Source organism: Crinia signifera, chromosome 8 (genome assembly GCF_055691185.1).
Source record: "Crinia signifera chromosome 8, ASM5569118v1, whole genome shotgun sequence".
Lineage (NCBI taxonomy): Eukaryota > Metazoa > Chordata > Amphibia > Anura > Myobatrachidae > Crinia > Crinia signifera.
Genome location: NC_139224.1, coordinates 13,861,772 through 13,872,827, shown reverse-complemented (window position 1 = coordinate 13,872,827; position 11,056 = coordinate 13,861,772).

The window sequence follows — 11,056 nt, the reverse complement described above, 5'->3', positions numbered from 1 at the left end:
ATTATGTATCAGTAGTGTGGTTACTGTGTACAGACCTACAGACGGCTGCTCAGTGACATCACACTGTACTATGCACCAGACATTATGTATCAGGAGTGTGGTCACTGTGTACAGACCTACAGACAGCCGCTCAGTGACATCACACTGTACTATGCACCAGGCATTATGTATCAGGAGTGTGGTCACTGTGTACAGACAGCCGCTCAGTGACATCACACTGTACTATACACGAGGCATTATGTATCGGGAGTGTGGTCACTGTGTACACACCTACAGACAGCTGCTCAGTGACATCACACTGTACTATACACCATACATTATGTATCGGGAGTGTGGTCACTCTGTACAGACCTACAGACAGCCACTCAGTGATGTCACTCTGTACAATACACCAGGCATTATGTATCAGGAGTGTGGTCACTGTGTACAGACCTACAGACAGCCACTCAGTGACATCAAACTGTACTATACACCAGGCATTATGTATCGGGAGTGTGGTCACTGTGTACACACCTACAGACAGCTGCTCAGTGACATCACACTGTACTACGCACCAGACATTATGTATCAGGAGTGTGGTCACTGTGTACACACCTACAGACAGCCCCTCAGTGACATCACACTGTACTATCCACCATACATTATGTATCAGGAGTGTGGTCACTGTGTACACACCTACAGACAGCCCCTCAGTGACATCACACTGTACTATGCACCAGACATAATGTATCAGGAGTGTGGTCACTGTGTACAGATAGCTGCTCAGTGACATCACACTGTACTAAGCACCAGACATAATGCATCAGTAGTGTGGTCACTGTGTACACACCTACAGACAGCCCCTCAGTGACATCACACTGTACTATGCACCAGACATTATGTATCTGTAGTGTGGTCACTGTGTACAGACAGCCGCTCAGTGACATCACACTGTACTAAGCACCAGACATTATGTATCAGTAGTGTGGTCACTGTGTACACACCTACAGACAGCCCCTCAGTGACATCACACTGTACTATACGCCAGGCATTATGTATCGGGAGTGTGGTCACTGTGTACAGACCTACAGACAGCTGCTTGGTGACATCACACTGTACTATGCAGCAGACATGTATTAGTAGTATGGTCACTGTGTACACACCTACAGACAGCTACTCAGTGACATCACACTGTACTATGCACCATGCATTATGTATCAGTAGTGTGGTTACTGTGTACACACCTACAGACAGCTGCTCAGTGATGTTACACTGTACTATGCACCATACGTTATGTATCAGGAGTGTGTACACACCTACAGACAGCTGCTCAGTGACATCACACTGTACTATACACCAGGCATTATGTATCGGGAGTGTGGTCACTGTGTACAGACCTACAGACAGCTACTCAGTGACATCACACTGTACTATACACCAGGCATTATGTATCAGGAGTGTGGTCACTGTGTACAGACCTACAGACAGCCGCTCAGTGACATCACACTGTGCTATACGCCAGGCATTATGTATCAGGAGTGTGGTTACTGTGTACACATCTATGGACAGCTACTCAGTGACATCACACTGTACTATACACCCAGTGTTGCAAGTAAAGGGTTACGGAGTACCACTTACCCCCTGACCACTGTCAATTCTATTTTTATTTTAAGTCAAAATAAAATGCATCCGCAGCCCGCCCACCCAGTGTTATTAGTGCTGTATGCAGCTACCGCTACTGCTGATTTAGCCTGTCACACTGACAGGCATCATCGGAGCCGACAGCATGAAGAGTAGGCACCGCAATTGTAAGCACAAGCTGCCCGGCTCTCCCCCAATCAAGAGCCAACCCACCCCCAGTCATTCCCTGTCTCCTGATGCCACACCACTATTGTCATTTAGTCACTCCTCTAACTTTGTGTGACCACGCCCCCTCATGACACATGGCCATGCTCATTTTTGGTGGTGGCTATCAGTACCACCAAGAAAAAAATTCTACTTGCACCACTGTATACACCAGGCATTATGTATCAGGAGTGTGGTCACTGTGTACAGACCTACAGACAGCCACTCCGTGATGTCACTCTGTACTATACACCAGGCATTATGTATCAGGAGTGTGGTCGCTGTGTACACACCTACAGACAGCCACTCTGTGATGTCACTCTGTACTATACACCAGGCATTATGTATCAGTAGTGTGGTCACTGTGTACACACCTACAGACAGCCCCTCAGTGACATCACACTGTACTATCCACCATACATTATGTATCAGGAGTGTGGTCACTGTGTACAGACCTACAGACAGCCGCTCAGTGACATCACACTGTACTATGCACCATACATTATGTATCTGGAGTGTGGTCACTGTGTACACACCTACAGACAGCTGCTCAGTGATGTCACACTGTACTATACACCAGGCATTATGTATCGGGAGTGTGGTCACTGTGTACAGACAGCTGCTCAGTGACATCACACTACTATGCACCATACGTTATGTATCAGTATTGTGGTCGCTGTGTACACACCTACAGACAGCCGCTCAGTGACATCACACTGTAATATACACCAGACATTATGTATCAGGAGTGTGGTCACTGTGTACAGACCTACAGACAGCCGCTCAGTGACATCACACTGTACTATAGCACCATACATTATGTATCAGGAGTGCGGTCACTGTGTACAGACCTACAGACAGCTGCTCAGTGACATCACACTGTACTATGCACCAGTAGTGTGGTTACTGTGTACACACCTACAGACAGCTGCTCAGTGATGTCACACTGTACTATGCACCAGACATTATGTATCAGGAGTGTGGTCGCTGTGTACAGACCTACGGACAGCCACTCAGTGACATCACACTGTACTATGCACCAGGCATTAGGTATCAGGATCGTGTTTGCTGTGTACACACCTACAGAAATCCGTTTAGGGACATAACCATGTACTATGCACCATACATTATGTATCAGTAGTGTGGTTGCTGTGTACACACCTACAGGTGGCCGCTCAGTGACATCACACTGTACTATGCACCATACATTATGTATCAGTAGTGTGGTCACTGTGTACACACCCACAGACAGCCGCTCAGTTAAGTCACACTGTACTATACACCAGGAAATATGTATCATGAGTGTGGTTGCTGTGTATACAACTACAGACAGCCACTCAGGGACATCACATTGTACTATGCTCTAGAGAAGTGTGGGCTTAGATTTCCAAGATCTGAGCCAACCCAAACACTGGGGATCCGAGCGGCATTCAGAGCTTCCCGCCTTTCTCGGAACCGGGTGCATGGGCAAAATGGCATTGCCCAGCGTTGGATTCTCACGGCATCCGGTATCCCTTAAATTGCGCCTCCCACGCTGCCATCTTCAGGCCAGTCTAGGATCAGGGTGGGATAGGAGCTTTCATCCTCTCTGCTGGGGCCTACCTCTGCTGTATAGTCTGCTGATGCCTGCACTGCCTAGTGGCTACCAGTCCACCTATCTGTGTATATAATTCCAGTCCGCTGATGCCTGCACTGCCTAGTGGCTGCCAGTACACCTCTCTGTTCATATAATTCCAGTCCGCTGATGCCTGCACTGCCTAGTGGCTGCCAGTACACCTCTCTGTTCATATAATTCCAGTCCGCTGGTGCCTGCACTGCCTAGTGGCTGCCAGTACACCTCTCTGTTCATATAATTCCAGTCCGCTGATGCCTGCACTGCCTAGTGGCTGCCAGTACACCTCTCTGTTCATATAATTCCAGTCCGCTGGTGCCTGCACTGCCTAGTGGCTGCCAGTACACTTGTCTGTGCTGTCTGTGTGTATAATTCCAATCTGCTCATGCCAACCTACTGCTGTATTTAATTCCAGTCTGCTAGTGCCCTGCCTACCACAGTATCAATAATTCCTGTCTGCTAATGTCTAGTACTGATGTATGTATGTATGTATGGATGGATGGATATGTCAGATGATGATGATGATGCCTGACACTCTGCTTGAAGAGAACAACTTGTACGGTGCTACTGTAACCCCAAAAGGGGATATGCATTTGCCAACAAGGATAAGGCACTCGTAACTTGCAACTTTCAATAATCAGCAAAAAATAGAGACCCACACGGGGGTGTATGCCAACGTTTTTGGTGTTTAAACCCTTTATCAAGACATGAAAATAAAGAGACAAGTACTTACATATATAGACATTTCAGTGACTCCCACCTAGTGAATGCAAGAGAGCTCCCCATGTGTGCGCCGTCCTGGAGCCCAGTGACGTCATTGGAGTGCCAAAGCATCAGCGAGTCCTGTCAGAGCTGAGGGGGCGTATGCTTGGGAGATGTGCTACCCATTACCTGTGACAAAACAGTGATAAGTTAAAAACACATTACAGAAACTAGTACTAAACCACTAAGTTAAGAATGGCTGCTGAACAATGCTAACATGTTACAATAATACGCTGAAGAAACAACCAGCACACTCTGGGATAGAATATTGAGGTCTATCTATACAGAGAAAGTATGGAAATCAGACAATGCAACAATAAATGGTAAAAAAAACCAACACAATAATACGTGGTCATGAGCATAGCAAAAATACTGTTTGCAGGAAGGTGCAGTATAACTGATACTGGTGATACCTGTAATTAAGTATGCAGAAGATAAGCAAGAATAAAGCACAGTGTGGTGCTGAATGAACAGCCGGTCACAGAAAGCAACTTAATAACTGCCCATTCAAGCTGTGGGGATGCACCGCTTGTAAACGGTGAATCCACTGAGCTTCCAGTTGTAATAGGACTCTAGCCCTGTCTCCACCTCTGACGGACTCAGGAATGCTATCGATCATTTTGTACCTAATTGAAGGTAGTGTGTGGTTGAAGTTTTTAAAGTGTCTTGCGACAGGTTGATCAGAGCCCTTGCCCTCTAGTGCAGCCGTAATGGAAGATCTATGATTGGCTATACGCTCTTTAAATTGGGTGATGGTCTTTCCAATGTATAACAAGCCGCAGGGACATTTAATGTAGTAGATTACATATCTACTAGTGCAGGTTAGGGGAAATTTTATTTTGAATTTTTAATGCCTGTTCTGGGATGGGAGAAGCTATCGCATGTCTACACCCCAAACACCTGTAATTCCCATTTTTGTGGGTTAAGAAGTGTACTTTTGGTCTCACATCAAAGTTTCTAACATCATTGTGCACGACAAGATCTTTTAGGTTTCTGCCTCTCCGGTATGAGGGCATGAAAGTGCTATTTTTAAGGGTTGGAAGGGATTTATTGGATGAGATGATTGGCCAGATTTGTCTGGCAGATTTCATCAAAGATTGGCTGCGTGTTGTAAATTTCTGGGTCCAAACTATTTTGTTGCCCAGCTCTTTGTCAGAGGTATAGTTTAATATAGTTCGTCTATCAAGATTCAATACTTTCGCTTTGGTCTTTTTTAATAACTGGTGTGGATAACCTTGTTTCAGGAAATCTTTAATCATTGAGTCTCTCAGCTGACGCATCTTCAATCTTGATGGTCATACGCATAGCACACAAGAATTGGGATTATGGCAGACCCCACTTCAGGGATGGGGGGGGGGGTGATGGCTAGAGCCCAGAAGGATGGTATTGCGGTCGGTGGGTTTTTTAAACAGGGTGGTCACAATATTCTGGTCACTATCGAATTTAACACTTACATCAAGAAAATTAATCATGCTTTGACTACAGGAGTAAGTGAACTTAATGGCTTGGTCACTGTTAGCAGATAACCTGAATTGACTAAATTTAACCACACTCTCTCTCCAAATGGGAATGATATCGTCATTAAAACGAAAGTACACAAGAATGTTACTGGCAACTGCTGGATCAGAAAAAAAATGTCTTTCAACCTCATGCATAAAAATGTTCGCTAGACTTGGGGCCACACAGTGCCCCATTGCGACCCCTGAGCACTGTAAAATTAATTGGTCAAAAAAGAAATAATCGCACGAAAGGGCCAGGTCCAATAATCTGATGAAGAAGAACGTGTCTGGACCCTTATACAGATCACTGGCAAGTACTGCCCTCTTAACCACCTGGATACCTCTGTTGTGTGGTTTCGAGGTATATAAAGACACCACATCGATGGTACAAAGCGTGCAGTCAGGGGTAGTGGTGGTAAAGCAATCAGTTCATTCAGGAAAGTGTTGGTGTCCTTAAGATATGTTGACTGATGCTGAACAATTGGTTGTAGAAATAGGTCCAGAAATTGGGCAACGGTGTAGAACAGTGAATTTTTGGCGGATATAATCGGGCGACCAGGTGGTTTAACGGAGTCTTTATGTATCTTGGGAATGGTATATATTAATGGAATCTTTGGGTGGTCACATGTCAAAGCCTCTCTGATTTTTTTCTGGAATAATTGATTCATCGACTCCTTCTTGTAATATGGCATCTAATTCAGCTTTAAAGGTTTTGGTAGCGTCTTCTTTGAGTGCTCTGTAGATCGCTGTATCTGCTAATTGTCTTTATAATTCAGCTTTATAGTCAGATGTGTTTTGAACCACAAGACCTCCGCCTTTATCCACTGTACGGATCACAATATCGGTATAAGAACTCAGATTCTGTAGGGCAATATTTTCTTCCTTGGAGAGATTGTATATCGGCTTATTGACATCCTCACCAGACATTGAGATCTGGTTGTCCATGTAATCTGTAAACAATTTAGGTACTTATGAGTTATCCGGGCGCCCGATTTTAAAATCGGGTCGGATCGGGACATCGCATCGCATGCGACCATCGGATCCGATGCGATGCGATGACCCGATTTTTCCATAGGAATCAATGTTAAAATGGACTGAGTCCATTTTAACATGGAATTCAATGGGAAAAAGGGGGTCCTTTTCATACCCCTACTATCCAAGTGGGCATGGAGTTGGATATAAACCTGTGGCGAGCGTAGCGAGCCACCGAGCCCGAAGCGTGGCGAGCGCAGCGAGCCCCGCGAGGGGACACGGAATACCGTCCCCTCGCGGGGCTCGCTTCGCTCGCCACGCTTCGGGCTCGGTGGCTCGCTACGCTCGCCACAGGTTTATATCCAACTCCATGCCCACTTGGATAGTAGGGGTATGAAAAGGACCCCTTTTTCCATAGGAATCATTTTAACATTGATTCCTATGGAAAAATCGGGTCATCGCATCCGATGGTCGGATGCGATGCGATGCGATATCGTATCGCATCGCATCGGATTGTATGCCTTAACTTAAGGCATACAATCTAAAAATCGGGAGCCCGGATAACTCACAAGTACCAAAAATACAATTCATCATAATAATAAAAGGAAAAACGTTCTCCTAGACATACATAACATACAACATGTAACATATAATATATAATAGGCAAGGCTGATAATAGCTTTAAGTGTCTGTACACTGAGGCTTAAGTTATAGGATGACTGTTCGTCATATCATAGAGGCATTTTTAAGTATAGAGGCTTTAATAGTTACCAGTCCCAAGGGCCGTATATATAAGGAGTGGATCTCACAGGTTTTTTGCTGTAGTGTCCTATTGGACTTCCTCCCTTTATCTGAGCCAGGAGTGTATTTGTAATCCTTTGGATGGTCAACCTTTTTTCAACGGGACCGGCTCCAGGTGGTGTCCGTCCAATGGATCTGACCTGTTTCACAGTGCAAGCTGTGTATAAGTGTAGTGCGGCGCTGGGCTGGGCTGTTTCCGGGCTGTATGCGAGGCTCCCAATACGCATTTCTCCGCCTGTTTAGTGGATCAGCGGCTTCATCAGCTGGGTGCCTCCATAGCGTCTGCCTCTGTTATTTATGCGGTGTCCGTTCGCGCGGTTTCCCAGCGCGAACTTCCGCATTTGCGTGTCACGCCTCGTTTCTGTAACCCTTATTTATCAGGTCCAGTGGCCATCTTTAATTTTGAGTCCAAGCCTCGTTTTGAATTACCAATCCCATTCAGGTTGGTGGCCATCTTTTCTGTCATGAAAAATATATCTCTCACGCCTCTGTTTGCGTTTCAAGCCTCAGTATGCATTCCAAGCCTCGCATTAGAACCCGGATTTCTTCCGTTATAATCATATATCCTCTGCCTCCTAATAACTTTTAATCAGCCTCATTTGTCATTTCGTATTATTTTATATATCAGCTCGCCATCCTAACAATCATTTGTAACAATAATATTCATAGTAATATTAAAAAACAAAAAAAATACAAAAAAAATATAAAAAATACATTTAAAACGTACATTTTTGGCACATATTAGCAGATTCTTATGCATAATGCACAATCATTATATCAGACTGCGCTAAGTACCATTACACTAATTTTATTAAGAACAAGCTACCGAATTGTATATCAGTTCAATAATTTATGCACATGCCACCGGCGTCAGGTCCCTCATAACATTATAGATGGGATAACAACCTATGTAGACTAACATGTTCTACATGTCATTAACCCATACCCCCACACCCCGCATGAAAATATCTCTATAGCTCAAGTTTTATAAGTACATTAATTTTCCTATATATTATTCATTTCAATTGTATCATTCAGACCCTGGGGTACCAGACTTCTAAGTCTGAATATCCAAAATGCTTCTCGTCTGCATAGCTGAACATATCTGTCTCCCCCTCTATCTGTACGAGGTACGTGTTCAATGCCAATCCTGGTTATTCCTCTTATATCTCCTTTTTGGCATTTTGCAAAGTGTTTATATAAACTATTAGTAAGTATCATTTTGCAGATGTTTCTTTTATGCTCCATGTATCTCACGTGCAAATTGCGGATGGTCCGTCCTACATATTGTAGGCCACATTTGCACGTTAATAGGTAGACAATATATTCAGTTGAATGGGATCAGCCTACATGTGTGGTTATTATAACCCTAGTTTCATTTACACCTCTAATCTTGTACTTTCTTGTGAGCCTATTGACCCTTTTACCTTTTGGGCACTCTGTGACAGTTTTAATGCTGACACATGTTTGTTCATCATCATCATCATCCCGAGCGGGCATCTTCTTGAATTTGTTACTATTACAGTTTGTTGGCATATCTTGTAAAGGAGTCAACCTCCTTCTTTTAGTCACAGGTTTGTCTGTATAATCAAATTTCCTCTTCACACCCCATTGTTTACGTCTTTCATCAACCCATGGTGTTGTGTGTGACAGACCTCTCATTCGACTGTTTGGTTTATTTTCACTGTACAGATGATTCATTATCAACGGCATAGAACTAGCTGATAATGTCTGTTCGGATGTATCATCATGTGTTGATTCTCTTCGCCATCATTTTTTTTTTTGCAAGTAAAGTTAGTTTTTTTTAACATGAATATAAAACGACAGCCACGCGCTTTTCTTTTGGGTCGTAAAATCCTACTGATCAGCTCCAGTGCCCTGATCGGTAGGGTCAGTGCAAAGACTGTTGGCAACAGTTTTATTGCAGGAGCAATTGCGCAACAAAGCCTCATATTTTTCCTCCACGACCTTTAGTTCCTTCTGCAAACGGTGCTTGAAGCAGTGCTCCTGAAGATCTAGGTGCTCGTTACATTGCGTGAGCATGTCAAGCTTTATTTGCAGTTTTGAGATTTCAAAAGCTCTCTGCAGTGCCTCATAATCTGACTTTTTCATGACGATATCATCATCATCTTGCTCCTTGGGTCATCAGATATATTTTCTGAAGCCTGAATCAGTTTTAGAGTCCATGTTTCCAGTCCAGTGTCTGTTGTGTGATACAGGTGCCAACCATCAATAATTGAATTCAAAGCCTGCGCTGTGATCTACGCATTGCAAAGCGGTTCAAACTGCGCCCTGTCATGACTAGTCATTTCTTTTTTTTTTACCAAATGCATTGGCCTCTAGGAAATCACTTGTCTCCCAAACTAGACTTATCCGTTCTATTGCGAGTTCCATTTAGCGCTTAATAAACTTATTAAGCGCACTCTGATCGCATTTGCCGCTACGCAATATTTCTGTTTGTTGCATCAACAGACCTGTAGAAATATGGTTTGTGTAAGCGGCTTCCCTCCAAACCGATCCCAACAACGCGTTATATTTTAATTCTGCTGCTTTACTCGCACGCTCTGACCTCTTGGTGTTGCCTATAGAGTTTTTCCTACCAACGCCTGATGAAGTTGCGCCTGATGGACCAGCAACAGCATCATCCATCATGATGTGATGCGATGGACGTGGTTGTTTTCCAACATGTGTACTTTTTGAACCTACGGTTGATGGACCTGCAACAATCTCATCTTTTGCATCTGAATGATGCACATCCACAGACACACTAAACCCTTTGCTTTGCTGCCCTGTAACATTATCGTCTACATGATCATCTTCCTGTTCTTTGTCGGTCTCAAAAAAACACCTGTCCATCTTGATATAAATCATAATCATCACCTGTATTTATGAGGGGATCAGACTGAGTGTCTGCCATTTTAATTGACAGATCCTGAGCATCTGACAAATTTTAACAGGGGCAGCCTGTGTTTCTGATAATATTATGAGACTACCCTGTGTTTCTGGAAATAAATTAGGGACATCCTGAGTATCTGGAATTATAGTGGGATCAGCCTACATGTGTGGTGTTATTATAACCCTAGTTTCATTTACACCTCTAATCTTGTACTTTCTTGTGAGCCTATTATTGACCCTTTTACCTTTGGGGCACTCTGTGACCGTTTTAATGCTGACACATGTTTGTTCATCATCATCATCCCGAGCGGGCATCTTCTTGAATTTGTTACTATTACAGTTTGTTGGCATATCTTGTAAAGGAGTCAACCTCCTTCTTTTAGTCACAGGTTTGTCTGTATAATCAAATTTCCTCTTCACACCCTATTGTCTCCCAAACTAGACTTATCCGTTCTATTGCGAGTTCCATTTTGCGCTTAATAAACTTATTAAGCGCACTCTGATCGCATTTGCCGCTACGCAATATTTCTGTTTGTTGCATCAACAGACCTGTAGAAATATGGTTTGCGTAAGCGGCTTCCCTCCAAACCGATCCCGGCTTCCGATCCAAACCGATTTGTATGGAGCTGCTTTTGTTTGCTGTCTTGACAAAGGGTCCCCAGTGACCCGAAACGTCGACCATACCCCCTTT